Source organism: Sus scrofa, chromosome 13, assembly GCF_000003025.6.
Source record: "Sus scrofa isolate TJ Tabasco breed Duroc chromosome 13, Sscrofa11.1, whole genome shotgun sequence".
Lineage (NCBI taxonomy): Eukaryota > Metazoa > Chordata > Mammalia > Artiodactyla > Suidae > Sus > Sus scrofa.
Window position 1 is genome coordinate 88,242,711 of NC_010455.5, and position 13,318 is coordinate 88,256,028.

General features: G+C 35.4%; 1 long non-coding RNA gene across 3 annotated transcripts in view; it reads right to left on the minus strand.

Moving 5' to 3' along the window:
- The window catches only part of LOC106505379, a 135,883-nt gene that overhangs the window by 107,396 nt on the left and 15,169 nt on the right, over window positions 1-13,318 (minus strand). The window contains exon 2 of one of the 3 annotated variants that reach the window (XR_002337723.1): window positions 1,014-1,134. The exons of 1 other annotated variant lie outside the window; for it this stretch is intronic. This is a non-coding gene — a long non-coding RNA (uncharacterized LOC106505379). Of the gene's footprint in view, window positions 1-1,013; window positions 2,854-13,318 lie in introns of those variants that run through there. One more of the 3 variants, XR_001299740.2, reaches the window with a different exon arrangement.

Here is a 13,318-nt window from a genome sequence, read left to right on the forward strand (position 1 = left end):
AACCTGTGGAAATTTGACTTTTCTTCAAATCAGTTTTTGCTCTCTCTTTAATTAATGAGTTAAAATCTTTGACCCTTGTTCATAACATGTGAGAACCAGGATTTCAACTTTTCGTTAGAATATTATCTTCTAACATTTTTTACTCAATAAAAAAGTTCAGGTCCTGGAAATTGGAAATAGTAAACAATCTATTGCTAGAGCAACATAACTGGAAAGAAAGTACGATATGCTTATGAGTGTGAAATCACTATCTTCACTGTTGTTATCAATGTGCCAGGTTTTTATAACTTTGGGTATTATCGTCACAATGTGTAGAAAGAAGCCATATTAAATCTTTTGATGGTATAAGCATGGGTCTTCTTAAAAACCATCTGTAAGACTTCAGAAGTTGAAGATAGAAAATATTTATCAAGTGGTTCACAAAAAAAGTAGTGGTAAACATGGATAATAGACAGAGAATGTATACTGAGAGAATAAAAGACATTTAAAATGAGGCTATCAAGGTACTCTATCATTTTATGATAGCATTTCTATTGGGGAATAAATCTAAACTATATCCTCATGATCTAAGAGAACAAAAGACAAAGTATAAGAGGGTCCTAGAGATTATTAATAATGTCAAGGTTAACATGTGCAATGGCATGGGAACAATGAAGAGCTTGATGTGGAGCTTGAGCCCATACAGTAGGAGGTGTTTTGAGACTGAAAGACAGTTGAATTCAAGGTCTCCACTCTCAAGGTCTTTTGCCTGTATTTTAAGGGCACCGATGCAGCAGGCTTTCCCATGGTCATCCATGCTGTAGTTTCACCCTTTTTGTCATTAATGATCAAAGGCCAACTATACTAATAGCAAAAATCTGCATATATGCATTTTATTTAACTACAACTGACAAAAAAGGTATGTTTGAACTTCCAACATTTTCCTCACTGATATTGACCTGTGCTAAATGTCTCATTCATTATTGCATTGGTATAAAGAAATGAGATATATGTGCCACTATTTTAATACCTACCGTCTTATTCTGTCCACTTCTTCTAAAATGGCAGTCTACATTAAGCATAATCACTGTCATGTACTTCCCCGAGGTGGAATTCAGGGAGCTGGGAAGAAGGTCTTGTTTCTACTAGGAGGAGCTGAGCAGGGGTGAAAGAGTAAGAACAAGATTAAAGGGGGATCCATAAGTGAGAAATTTTTGTTTCACTCTTGCTGGATAAAACTAGCTAAAAACAGAGGGAAAAACCAAGTACTTAAAGGATAGCAAAGGGGGAAAATAGGTATTAAAGTGACAGGGTTCTCATAGAAGTGATGTCCTCAGAAGCCTTTACCCAAGAGTCTCCTCTCTGAATGGTCAATAGTGTGAAGTGTCTGGTATAGCACTTTTCCAGGGTGTTCTGACACACTGTCTGTTAAAGACAAAAACCCTGGTTGGTAGCTTATAGAGGAGTCATCACACAGCATCAGAGTAAAACAAAGACTCTAGATGACAGAGACTTAATGGCTATTGTTAATTTCTTGTTGAATTTTTTTTTAAACTGAAAGAATTGATGACAGTTTTTAATAAGAATCTGTAAATGACCAAATGTGTTAGTTGTTTCTGTGACATGTAAAACATGATAATAACATCATTCCACATAGAATTTTAGACAACTATTTCTAGAGATAACTGATTAAGCCCATTTTGAAAAAGTCAGTGAATGTGACACCTGATTTATAAAAAAAGATAGGCATAATTTTTATAGAGAATAATCCTGAAACATTATATATATATACATATATACTATACAAAAAAATACACCTAGAATGTAAAGTAAAGAGATTCAGTAGGTAAAGAGTAAGGCCTAGGAGTTCCTATTCCTAGGATCAGTGGCCACAAGATCAGTGGCATCTCTGGAGCTCTAGGTTTGATCCCCAGCCAAGTGGGTTACAGGGTCTGGCATTGCTGCAGGTCGCATATGAGGCTCAGAGCTGATCTCTGGCCTGGGCATTCTATACGCCATAGGGGAGACAAAAAGGGAAAAAAAAAAGAGTAAGGCCGAGATATCTGTATTTTTATAACATTCTATCGGTAAGTCTGACATATATTCTCAATTGAGATTCACTGTCTTTAAAGATGCTAGTTTCAAATAAAAGAAATAAGAAATATTTACAGCCAAGCAAATAATTTAAATAATTACAAAATTATGACTCATAACTTTATACCATTGTCTAATTCTTCATGCAAATCACTAAGACTATGAAAAATAAAGGAAAAATTAACTACACTGTTTCATAAGACCTTTGATTAATGTTCCTATGGGCACAAACATTTATCAGGGACAGTGAGGATTTTGGTTCGGTTGATTCTCATTATTCACAGAATCTGTATTTGTGATTTTGTCTACTTGTTAAAATATATTTTTAACATCAATCCACATGGATGTGCAAGTCCCAACTGAGGTTGAACAAGGCAGTGCTTTGCGTTCTCGTGTTAGTTTTCCTGCTATAAACATGTGCTTCTTTCATGGTCAATTTAATATTATGTGTTTCAGATTTTTCTGCTTTATGTTGGTGATTTCACAATTGGAAATAACTCCCAGGGGTCAAAAAGGGAACAATAATGGTAATAGGCTAAAATCATGAAATAAATCTGATAATGACAGATAGATAGATAAACAAATAAATAAATAAGAAAAGAAGGGAAAGTTGTTCCTTACAGTAGGCTGCTGACTAATAAATACAGGAAGCATTGTGGAATCAGGAATCACTGTTTTGCTATCATCACTATAAAAACTGATACAAGAATAACTGGATGGTAAGTGAGAGGCAGGTTAGATGAGGGTCAACATATTTAACAACAACAACAACAAAAGACAAAAGACAAAAAAAAAAAAAAAAAAAAAAAGGAGTTCCCGTCGTGGCGCAGTGGTTAACGAATCCGACTAGGAACCATGAGGTTGCGGGTTTGGTCCCTGCCCTTGCTCAGGGGGTTAAAGATCCGGCGTTGCCATGAGCTGTGGTGTAGGTTGCAGACACGGCTCAGATCCTGCGTTGCTGTGGCTCTGGCGTAGGCCGGTGGCTACAGCTCCGATTCAACCCCTAGCCTGGGAACCTCCATATGCCACGGGAGCGGCCCAAGAAATAGCAACAACAACAAAAGACAAAAGACAAAAAAAAAAAAAATTTACATAACCTTAAGAATCTCCCCAGAACTGATGGATTACCGTGATCCATCCTCATTATTTGTGAATTTATCTACTTGCACCTTAAGACCACTTTGAGGCACCAGGATGTGATTCACTTGTGGAAATTATTTGGACTCATTCTCTGATTCTAAAATCTGCCTTCTTTCTTCAGTTTTGGAGGCACCTTAATCTCCAAAATTTGGGCTTCTAATTCTACCCAGAAATAGCTTTTTGTAGCTCACCAGGACACACCACAGCCTTTCTTCCAGCCAACTCCTTAATTCCCTGTACCAAACTTCTTGGGGTTATTACAGGTGTGATCAAACTCTCAAGCCCATTCAGTCCTGACTTAATTTCTACTCAGCAACGCAGGTCATGTCACCAAGTTGAACTAGGCATGGTGGCCCTGTCAGCTTAAGCTTGTTTGTGGCAAGCCACAGGTAGTCGTTTGGACTGTCTGTGATAACTGTCTAGAGAATTTCATTTTTTCTTTAGTGGATGACATGTATCCTCTCAATTGTTTCAAGTTTTTATTTTTTGGCACATATTCCTGAGTCATCTTGGTTTGACTAGTACAAATTTTCTCAATCTCAGTAATATTGATATTTGAGGCTAAATAATATTTGGAGTTTTGGGGAGGTAGACTGTACATTTCAGGGTATTTAGCAGCATCTTTTCTGGCATCTACTCACTAGATACCAGAAGCATGCTCTAAGTAGTGACAGCAAAAAAATGTTTCCAGACATTGCCAAATGTGTTCCTAATTGAGAACTGCTGGCCAAATACTTTGTTTTGAATCTCTTTTGCTACTTGCTAGCTGAATAATCTTGAGCTGGATACTGAACTTCAGTATCCTAGCTGTAAACTGGGCATCCTATTGTTTTTAATGCAAATAATTGTGAAGAAGAAATGATCTAATACATTTCAAGCTCTAAATGCAACATTTACACATGACATGTACTCAAATGAAAGGTCTTTTTTTTGTTTGTTTGTTTTTTTGTTTTTTTGCTTTTTAGAGCCTCACCTGCAGCATATGGAAGTTCCCAGGCTAGGGGTTGAGTCGGAGCTACAGCTGCTGGCCTGTGCCATAGCCACAGCAATGCCAGATCTGAGCCACCTCTGCGACCTACACCACAGCTCACAGCAATGCCGGATCACCCACCCACTGAGCAAGCCCAGGGAACGAACCCACATCCTCATGGGCACAAGTCAGATTCATTCCACTGAGACACAACGGGAACTCCCAGTTCTTACAGATGTCTTACTGATTGTACATAATTAAGGGAATAAGTAACCGAAGAAAACAATGTATAATAAGCTACTTTGAATAAGACAGCAGTAGTTGTTTTCTTAGAAGGTCACATGTCTATTTTTAATTTTTTGAGTAATCTCCATACTTTTTTTCCATAAGGCTGTGCCAATTTACATTCCCACCAACCATATATGAGGGTTCCCTTTTCTCCACACCCTCTCTGGCACTGGCTAACTCTTGTCTTTTTTTGATTAAAAACCATTTTACATATGTGGGGTGACATTTCATTGTGGTTTTGATTTTCATTACCCTGATATTTAGTGATGCTGAGCATGTTTTGATGTACTTATTGGCCAATTGTATATCGTCTTTGGAAAAATGTCTATACAAGTCCTTTGCCTGTTTTTTTGTTTTTTTTTTTTCTTTTTTTTTTTTTGTTGTTGTTGTTGTTGTTGTTGCTATTTCTTGGGCCACTCCCGTGGCATATGGAGGTTCCCAGGCTAGGGGTTGAATCGGAGCTGTAGCCACCGGCCTACACCAGAGCCACAGCAACGCTGGACCCGAGCTGTGTCTGCAACCTACACCACAGCTCACGGCAACGCCGGATCGTTAACCCACTGAGCAAGGGCAGGGACCGAACCCGCAACCTCATGGTTGCTAGTCGGATTCGTTAACCACTGCGCCACGACGGGAACTCCCCTTTGCCTGTTTTTAAATGATTATCTTTTTTTTTTTTTGCTATCATTTGAATGACTTCTTTATATATTTTGGATATTAACCCTTGATCAAACCTATGGTTTGCAAGTATTTTCTCCTATTCTGTAGGTTGTCTTTTCTATTTTATTTTGTATTAATTATTTAACATTTTTAAAAATATTCCAATCCTAAAAATTTGGGACTATGTCTTTATTACTCTATGTTAAATGAACTGAGCTCCTTTTACCCCCTATAAGACATAGATACACATTGAACTCTCAAAGCATTGTGCAGGCGTGAACACACAGGCTTTCAATTTTGAAGTCTTGTATTTTTTCTTTGGCTTTGTTAATTACCTACTAATTGAGCTAATATCAAATGCATTAGTAAGAAGCTTTTGAGTCTTTAACACAAATCGACTTAAGAAAAACAAGAGAGATTTATAATTTTATGCAATTAAAATTCTAGGGGTAAATAAGACCTACATCAGACACACTTGTATCTAGGGTATAAAATTATGTCATTTGCAGTCACTCCTGACCTCCCCTCTCTTCTCTTGTTCTCCTCTCACCCTTTCCCGTGGTTGTGCTGCCTCCGGTGTGTTGGTCTTACTCTTCATGAAGCTCATTTCCCTCAGGGATATATTATGTAGTGTTATTTTGGAACCATAATACTATAATCATGTGGTGTATGTATTTTTACATATAATTACCTATATTTGTAAGTAATATGCAGTATCAAAATATACACTATTACATCATTAATTAACATTGTACATTAATATAATATATACTGTATATTAATATATAGCTATATAATTACATACTATATATTTATGATATAAAATTCTCTACTCAATTTAACATTGTATTATGAGCATAATTTAATTAAAATTGCATTTTGAGAATTGTTTTCATGCCACTAAATTTTCTGTGACAATTTTTAATTAGACCCTTTTTTTTTCTTTGGCTACATTTGCAGCACGTGGAAGTTTTCCGGCCAGGAATCGAACCCAAGTTACAGCAGCAACCTGAGCCACTGCAGTGATAAAGCCAGATCCTTAATCCACCCTGCCAAAAGAGAACTCCTAATTAGACCAATTTTATAAATTATTATCTTATAAATATGATTAAAGAACCTCTTTATTATTAGAAGAATGTTACTTTTTAAATTAAAATATGTTAGCATCTTTTTGACTTATCCTTGACAAAGGCATCATTTATGTGATGAGTAAATTTAAGAAGAACGTAGAGGCTGAAGCATAATAATATGCCATCCTTTGTGTATGAAAAGGAAGTCCTGACCTTCCATTAGTTGGGGGTACTTACGGCCATGATGATTTTTCTAGATCCATCTGCTTTTCCTTCCAGGCCCCCCAGGCTTCTCAGGACGAAAAGCATGATCAGTGGCCTCAGAACAGAGCAACGCTAATGAGGATGACCCTGACCTCATGAGAATAGTGTTCTGACCCCCTGACCCAAACAGAAATAGAAAAGCTTGAGCAGTACATTTAAGAGTAACTTTGGGATTAGTCCTATGAATATAAAGATAAATGAGAAAATAAATTCTACTCACAAGTAGAGAGACTTGGATAATTGTGTGATATTGAAACATAAAACTTAAACGAAAAACTATTACACTCGTAAATTGAATTGCATTATCATTCCTTTTAACTAACATCAGAATTACCTTTCCTTTAATATTTCCTTAGTTAATAAGAACCATCTTATTATAATAATTAAGGCTACTAAAATGCTTTAAGCCATTTTCTTTTTAAAGATGCATTTATTATCTATTTATTAGGTCTATTTAATAGTACACTGAAATTGTACTATTTTTAGAAATTTTGAAATATTATTTCCATCAATTGAGATATATGTAGACTAGAACTGAATAGTGTCAAATAATTATTTTGCGCTAGATATTATGAAAACCCTTTATAATCTATAATTAGATATTAGATACTTACCAGACAGCTTATCTCTATTAAAACTAATCTTTTTGAATTATTACCTTGAATCTGTTTTTTCTACAACCTTTGCATATAAATTCATTAATAATATAATTATCTGATGGTGTGGAAGTTCTACTAATATTAGAAATTTAAAATGTGCTAATCTAGATACAAATTATGTAAAAAGATATAGACTAAAATTATTGTTTACCTTTTTTTACTTGGATAAGAGACAGGGTTAATTTTCATGATAATTCATAGGAATTTTGATACAATATGTTTGTTGGTCATTGAAATTACAAAGGAAACTGTGAGCCAGTGCGAGAAAAAAAACAGAATCCTTATTTTTCTCTTTTAAAAAATCAAACAACTGCTCCAATGAGAACTGGCTGCACCAAACCACTATTTACCCTACTACTTTTTTTTTTCTTCTTCAAAAAAGTAGCTTCAGTTCTAGATTTCCAGCTTATAAAAGCAGGGAACTTTTTGACCACAGGCATCAACTTTCAGGTAAGGGACAAAACCGGAGTCCTGGTACTTTCTGAAAGAGCTGAGGCACTGGCTCCAGTGTCCCGGCCAAATTTCTATTTGGGTAATCGCATTTTGCTTTTTTTAAAGGCTCCTGGTTGGTTCAGTTTCATAAGAAATTCTTCACTTCCCGTCTGAACAATTATAATTGAATGTGGCAGTGCTCTGGGAAATGGTTGTTGGGTTTGCTCTTTAGATGAATGTCAACACAGCAAAACACATACACACACAAACACACACAAATATGCGAATGGTGAATTGAAACCCTCATGTGTAAGAAAGGTGTGCTTCTGCACACATCTGCATTTTCATAAAGCCAGATCCCATTCTAACACCAATACCAGGGAAACAGGGTCTCTGATGGTACACAAAAATAATTCCAGTGATTGAAGAAGACACTGATCATTTAATTTTTAAGATCCAATTATGTTATAACTAAAGCCATAATACACGAAGCAAGAGAATAACTTATTAGAAGAGAAGAAATGATATGTTGGCTGCCTCATCTTGTGGCTCTAGGGAGAGCCCAATCGATAAACGCATTACTGAGACTTACATTAGGAAAGCTTCGACACGTGCAGCAATTTTTTAAGGAGATTTCCAGTAACCTCTAACTACTTCAGGTTACTATTCACAATAAGAAGAGCAGAATTTTAGAAGTCTCCCTAAAGAGAGTAATAGCAGGATTTAGTTCCTAGTGGATTACAGCCCACATTATGAAACTACTGCACATTTGGCACAATTATGCACCACTGGCAGCCTTTTCTCAAAGGAAGCCTCATGTTAAATGAACACTTAGAATCATTTTGGAACTCATGCATCTTGCAGCTAACACTGTGCTAAGTTAAGCATCTAACACTAGACCCATCTGGTAGAGAATATCAGGGCTGCAATATCATCAGTCCTTTCCCCTTAAAAGCTTTGATTTCATTAAAGGTGAGCTGTCAAAGTGCTTTAGAAAATGAGATACTCTACAAAATGTGCTGAATAGGACAGAGGGGCATTCAGTACAGAAAGTCCTGTCTTCCCCATTGTTGTTTTTAAGGATTCCCCACATCATGCAAGTTGGCTGTTTTTCTACTTTGGTATCTGTCCTATGAAGCCAGACTAGAAGGTATTCAGTGGGCCCTGAGGGGTTGAGTAATGTATCTTTGCAATAAGATATACTGGCCATTTCTTTCCCGTGTGTCATTGGGATGGAAATTTTTCAGAAAAGAATTTGGAAACCTCAAAAACAAAATGCAGGCTTTCAGAACTAAACATTCAGGGAACTGAATTTCAAAGGATGAATATGAGTTTATTTCATACTGTCAAAACTCGCATCACAAAAGTGTGCTTTAAAAACTCTGCCACAAATATTTCATAAAAATATGTAATCACATGACCACATACCATGAAGTCTAGCCTCAGACACCTTACAATAATATCTGTTTGGAACATAGTTACAATATATGAATAAAACACATAAGACACCAGCAAAGAGAACCAAGTAAGCAAAGTTCAATTTGATTTTTACTTATCAAAAAGCCTCTGGAGTTACTGCTTAAAGATGACTTTTTTCCACTTATTTTATTTAAATAATTTATTTTTGTTTAATTCACAATCCCCTGGACTTAGTCATCCAGCTTCAAAGTCAACATTAGAAACAGCAAATTACAAGGGCTGCCAGCACATAGTCTATGAATATTAGCGGAAAAGTGATACCGTTTAAAATTTCAAAAACCACAGCAGCCTGTGATTTTCATGATTTCTATGCCTGCAGTGGAGTCCAGGAGAGGATAAGGTAAAATAATCTTGGTCATCATACTTTGATTTTTTTCTTATGCTTCTCTATTAATTTTCAAAATACAGTGTTATTAGGGAGTTCCCCGATAATTTAATGGGTTAAGGATACTGCACTGTCACTGCTGCAGCTTGAGTTGCTGCTGTAGTGCAGGTTTGATCCCTGGCCCAGGAACTTCTGTATGCCCTGGATGCAGCAATAATAATAATAATGATAATAATAATAATAATACAGAACTAGAATAATCATATGTTTACATATGTTGTACTCATAATGTTATTTTTAAATCTCTACTTAGGTTATTAATCTGTTTCTCAGATCACTCAACCATTCAATAAAGATCATAATATTCTTTCATAGAAATAGATGAACGGGAGTTCCCATTGTGACTCAGTGGGCTAAGGACCCAATATTATCTCTTTGAGGATTCAGGTTCAAGCCCTGGCCTCACTCAGTGGGTTAAGAATCTGGTGTTGCTGCAAGCTGCAGCTTAGGTCACAAATGTGGCTCAGATCTGGTATTGCTCTGGCTGTGGTGCAGGACTCAGCAGCAACTCTGATTCAACTCCTGGCCCAGGATTATCCATTTGCTGCCAGTGTGGAAAAGTTGAGTTATATTTTAACAGTGAGCTTATCACTATCTTATTTAATGATATATTTATGTTAAGTGAAATAAAACTAGAAATCTTAACTGAGCAGTACATTCAAAAATTCAGGAGACTTTATATTTTAGACGTATTTTCATTTGAATTAACATAAATTTTTAAATGTTGGTAATTTAGTAGTGAATTTTCCATTGTTCCAGGAATATCCAGAACTTCACAAAATTCAAGAGCTCTAAATAGCTTCTATGATACTCCACAAAATATTTTTATTTCACTTGTGTCTTATTCCTTCAGTAGATGCCGGGAAAGTACAAAGTAAAATAAAACATTGTCACCAGAGTTTTTTGCTTTTCTCTTATATTCATGTATTAATTTTCAAACTACAGACAGACTTATAAGCAGGTTTTAACTTGTATTAATAATTTATTTATTTTGTAATTTATGTGGCATTCATCATTTCAAGTTCAAATCTTTGTGTTTGGATTATTAATTCAATTTTGCCTTATGAAATCCTCACATAATCTCTTTTTCCAAATTAAAATACATATTTATATTTCCAAAATTAAAAAAGTAATCCATCAGTGCATGCTCACTGTATACACTTTAAATATTAGGGATTTAATAAAATAATAATTAAAGTCTTTTTTAACCCATTTGTCTTTGTTAGGTAGCACCAGTCAAGAGACTGTCAACATGTACATTGCAGGATTTCAGAATTCTGTGGACCACTGATTAATCTGGGCCTCTCCCTTCAGTCCATTTTGAATAAAAGTGTTTAGAGTGGTTATCTGATGCAGATCTCGCCATTGTTGATCAAGTATCTTGGAATCTGATAACTTGCCTATTTAGTTTAATGTTTTTTTTTTTTTAATCTACAAAAACTATTCTCAAAGAGCTGATACTTGAGAACCGTACACTGAGAAGCCTGATATGCAACTGAATATAATTTAGATTATGAACCTGAACCCATAACCATAATGGGATAAAACTCAGAGGGCTGTAAAGAAGAGATAGAATTTTTTTTTTTTTTTTTTTTTTTTACATGTGGGATAAATGTGGAGTTTACAACCACAAAGGAGACTGGGGTAGGCTGTATTTTATAAAATTTGCCACAGTAATACTTCTCTCCCTACAGCCTTTTTCAGAACATTTGTCAACCTTCCTTCAAGAAGTGTGATCATTTCCATCTCTCTGAAACTGGATAGAACTCAGTGGCTGCTTTGATTTAAGAAAATGAGGTGGAAATGATGCTATATGACTTTCAATGGTAGGTCATAAAGTACTATAACTTCCATGTAGCTTTCTGTCTTTTGGGACACTCACCCTTTGAACCCAAACACAATACTGTGAGGAATCATGAACTGCATCAAATCTTGTGTAGGTGTTCTGCTTGGTAGTCTTAGCTAAGATCTCAACTGATAGCAGCTACCAGACATATATGTGAACAAGTCTGCAGATGACACTATTTCCCAGCAATTAAGCCATCTTTGCTGATGCCAAGCAGAGGAGAGAGAAGATGGCTCCACCTAGTCCTGTATCAATTACAAACAAACATGTAAAGCAAAATAAATTTTTTATGTCATTGATGTTTGCATTATTTTTTCCACAAAGATAAAGATAGCCATAATAGATCACAAACTATTTTAGATAGCTGATTAGAGACGAATGAAAATAAAGCTGAGCCAACTTAACACGGCTTCATCTACATATCTATGTCTTAATAGCCTAGCTTTGGGGATACTGGACTACTATAGTTGGTCCTTTTATTGATGCTACAGGACCAGAATAGACCAGACTCCTGAGAGTGGTGTGTGTGTGTGTGTGTGCCGCGCGCACATGTGTGTTTAGGGAGGGAATTTCCCCAAAAGGAAATTATATTCCCCTTTAAATTATAATATAAAGTGATTATGCTAGGGCAGGAAATCAAGACTTAAGATGTGAGTGAGTGAATTACTGAAAAAGCAACTCAGGTAGTGAATATGTGAAGGGAAAACTCTTTCTCTTCCCCTTAGGGTCAGGAGTTAATTTGATCCAGACTGAAACACAGAGATGCCTGGAGCCTTACTGGTGGTAGTAGTCTTGGGGTGAGCTGCCCCTTCTGGTGGTGAAGTTGAGCCTCTTCTTCAAGTAGTAGGGGTGAGATACCTCTGGCTTCTTAAAGCCAGAGGCTATTCCAGTAAGAGCATCTGGACTTGTTCACTATTGTTCTCTATTTTGAGCTTCCCTTTCATTATTTCTGAACCTTCAGCAAAATTTCATGAAAAGTTTTCTCCTGATCTTTGAATTACTAAGCCTATATAAAATCAAGGAAAAAGACCTATTCTATCCTAGAAAACAAATAAGATCTCAGTGTTTGATATTTGTCCTAGTGAAAAACTGCTGCATATTAGTCCAGCCTTCTCACGAAGTTTATCAGAGGCAAAGGGAGTATCTTGGTGGTAAAATGCAAAGATTAGGACTAAATAATTTGGAAGTCCCATAATCAAGTCTGATTAGGCAGTACTCTAAGATATTCTTGTGGAAAGGTAATTTAAATGTATAAAGTTGCAGAGGAAACTTTCCATGCCAATGTGAATTATAACAGTTAAACACACCACTTATTTGATATTTGAACTTTGTAATAACATCTCTGTCACTCAATTTTCTATAAAGATTATTGATATCTTTATCTCACGGAATTGGTATGGTAGTTAAATGAAGTACTATAAATGCATTGGCTCAGTTGAGACCTTCTCTTTTAACTAGGCATTACAATAAACTCCATAATAAGTTAAACATAATAAAATCATGAAGCACTCAAAAGAAAATATGGAAAGTATTTTTTTCTAATCTTGAGTCTGGGAAGGATTACCTAAACACAGAAAGGAAGAAAGACACTAGTAAGAGGAAAAGTTAATTGACTTTTACCAATTAAAAAAATTTTTTGATACTAAAATTTTTAAAGGAAAATGAAAATAGAAGACACATCAACAAATAAATGGATAGGATCTGAGAATATATAATGCTCTTTAAATATATTTTTAAGTACAAAAATAATAAATAATAAGTTAATTGCAAAATACTCCTATTGAGATTATCGGCGAATCCCAAATTCAAACAGAGTATGATGATGCTGGAGATTTCTTATTTTGATGGAAGGAGCATAAATTGATGACAACATTCTAGACTCTAGAATTATCCTAGAATCTAGAGAATAATTTAACAATAAATAAGGAAACTGAAAAATGGCACACAGGTTGAACCAATATTCATTCCACTTATAAAAAAGTATTTTAAGGAAATAAGCAGAGACGCAGAAAAAGATGTATACACAATAATACAGTATTTTAAATTTAAAAA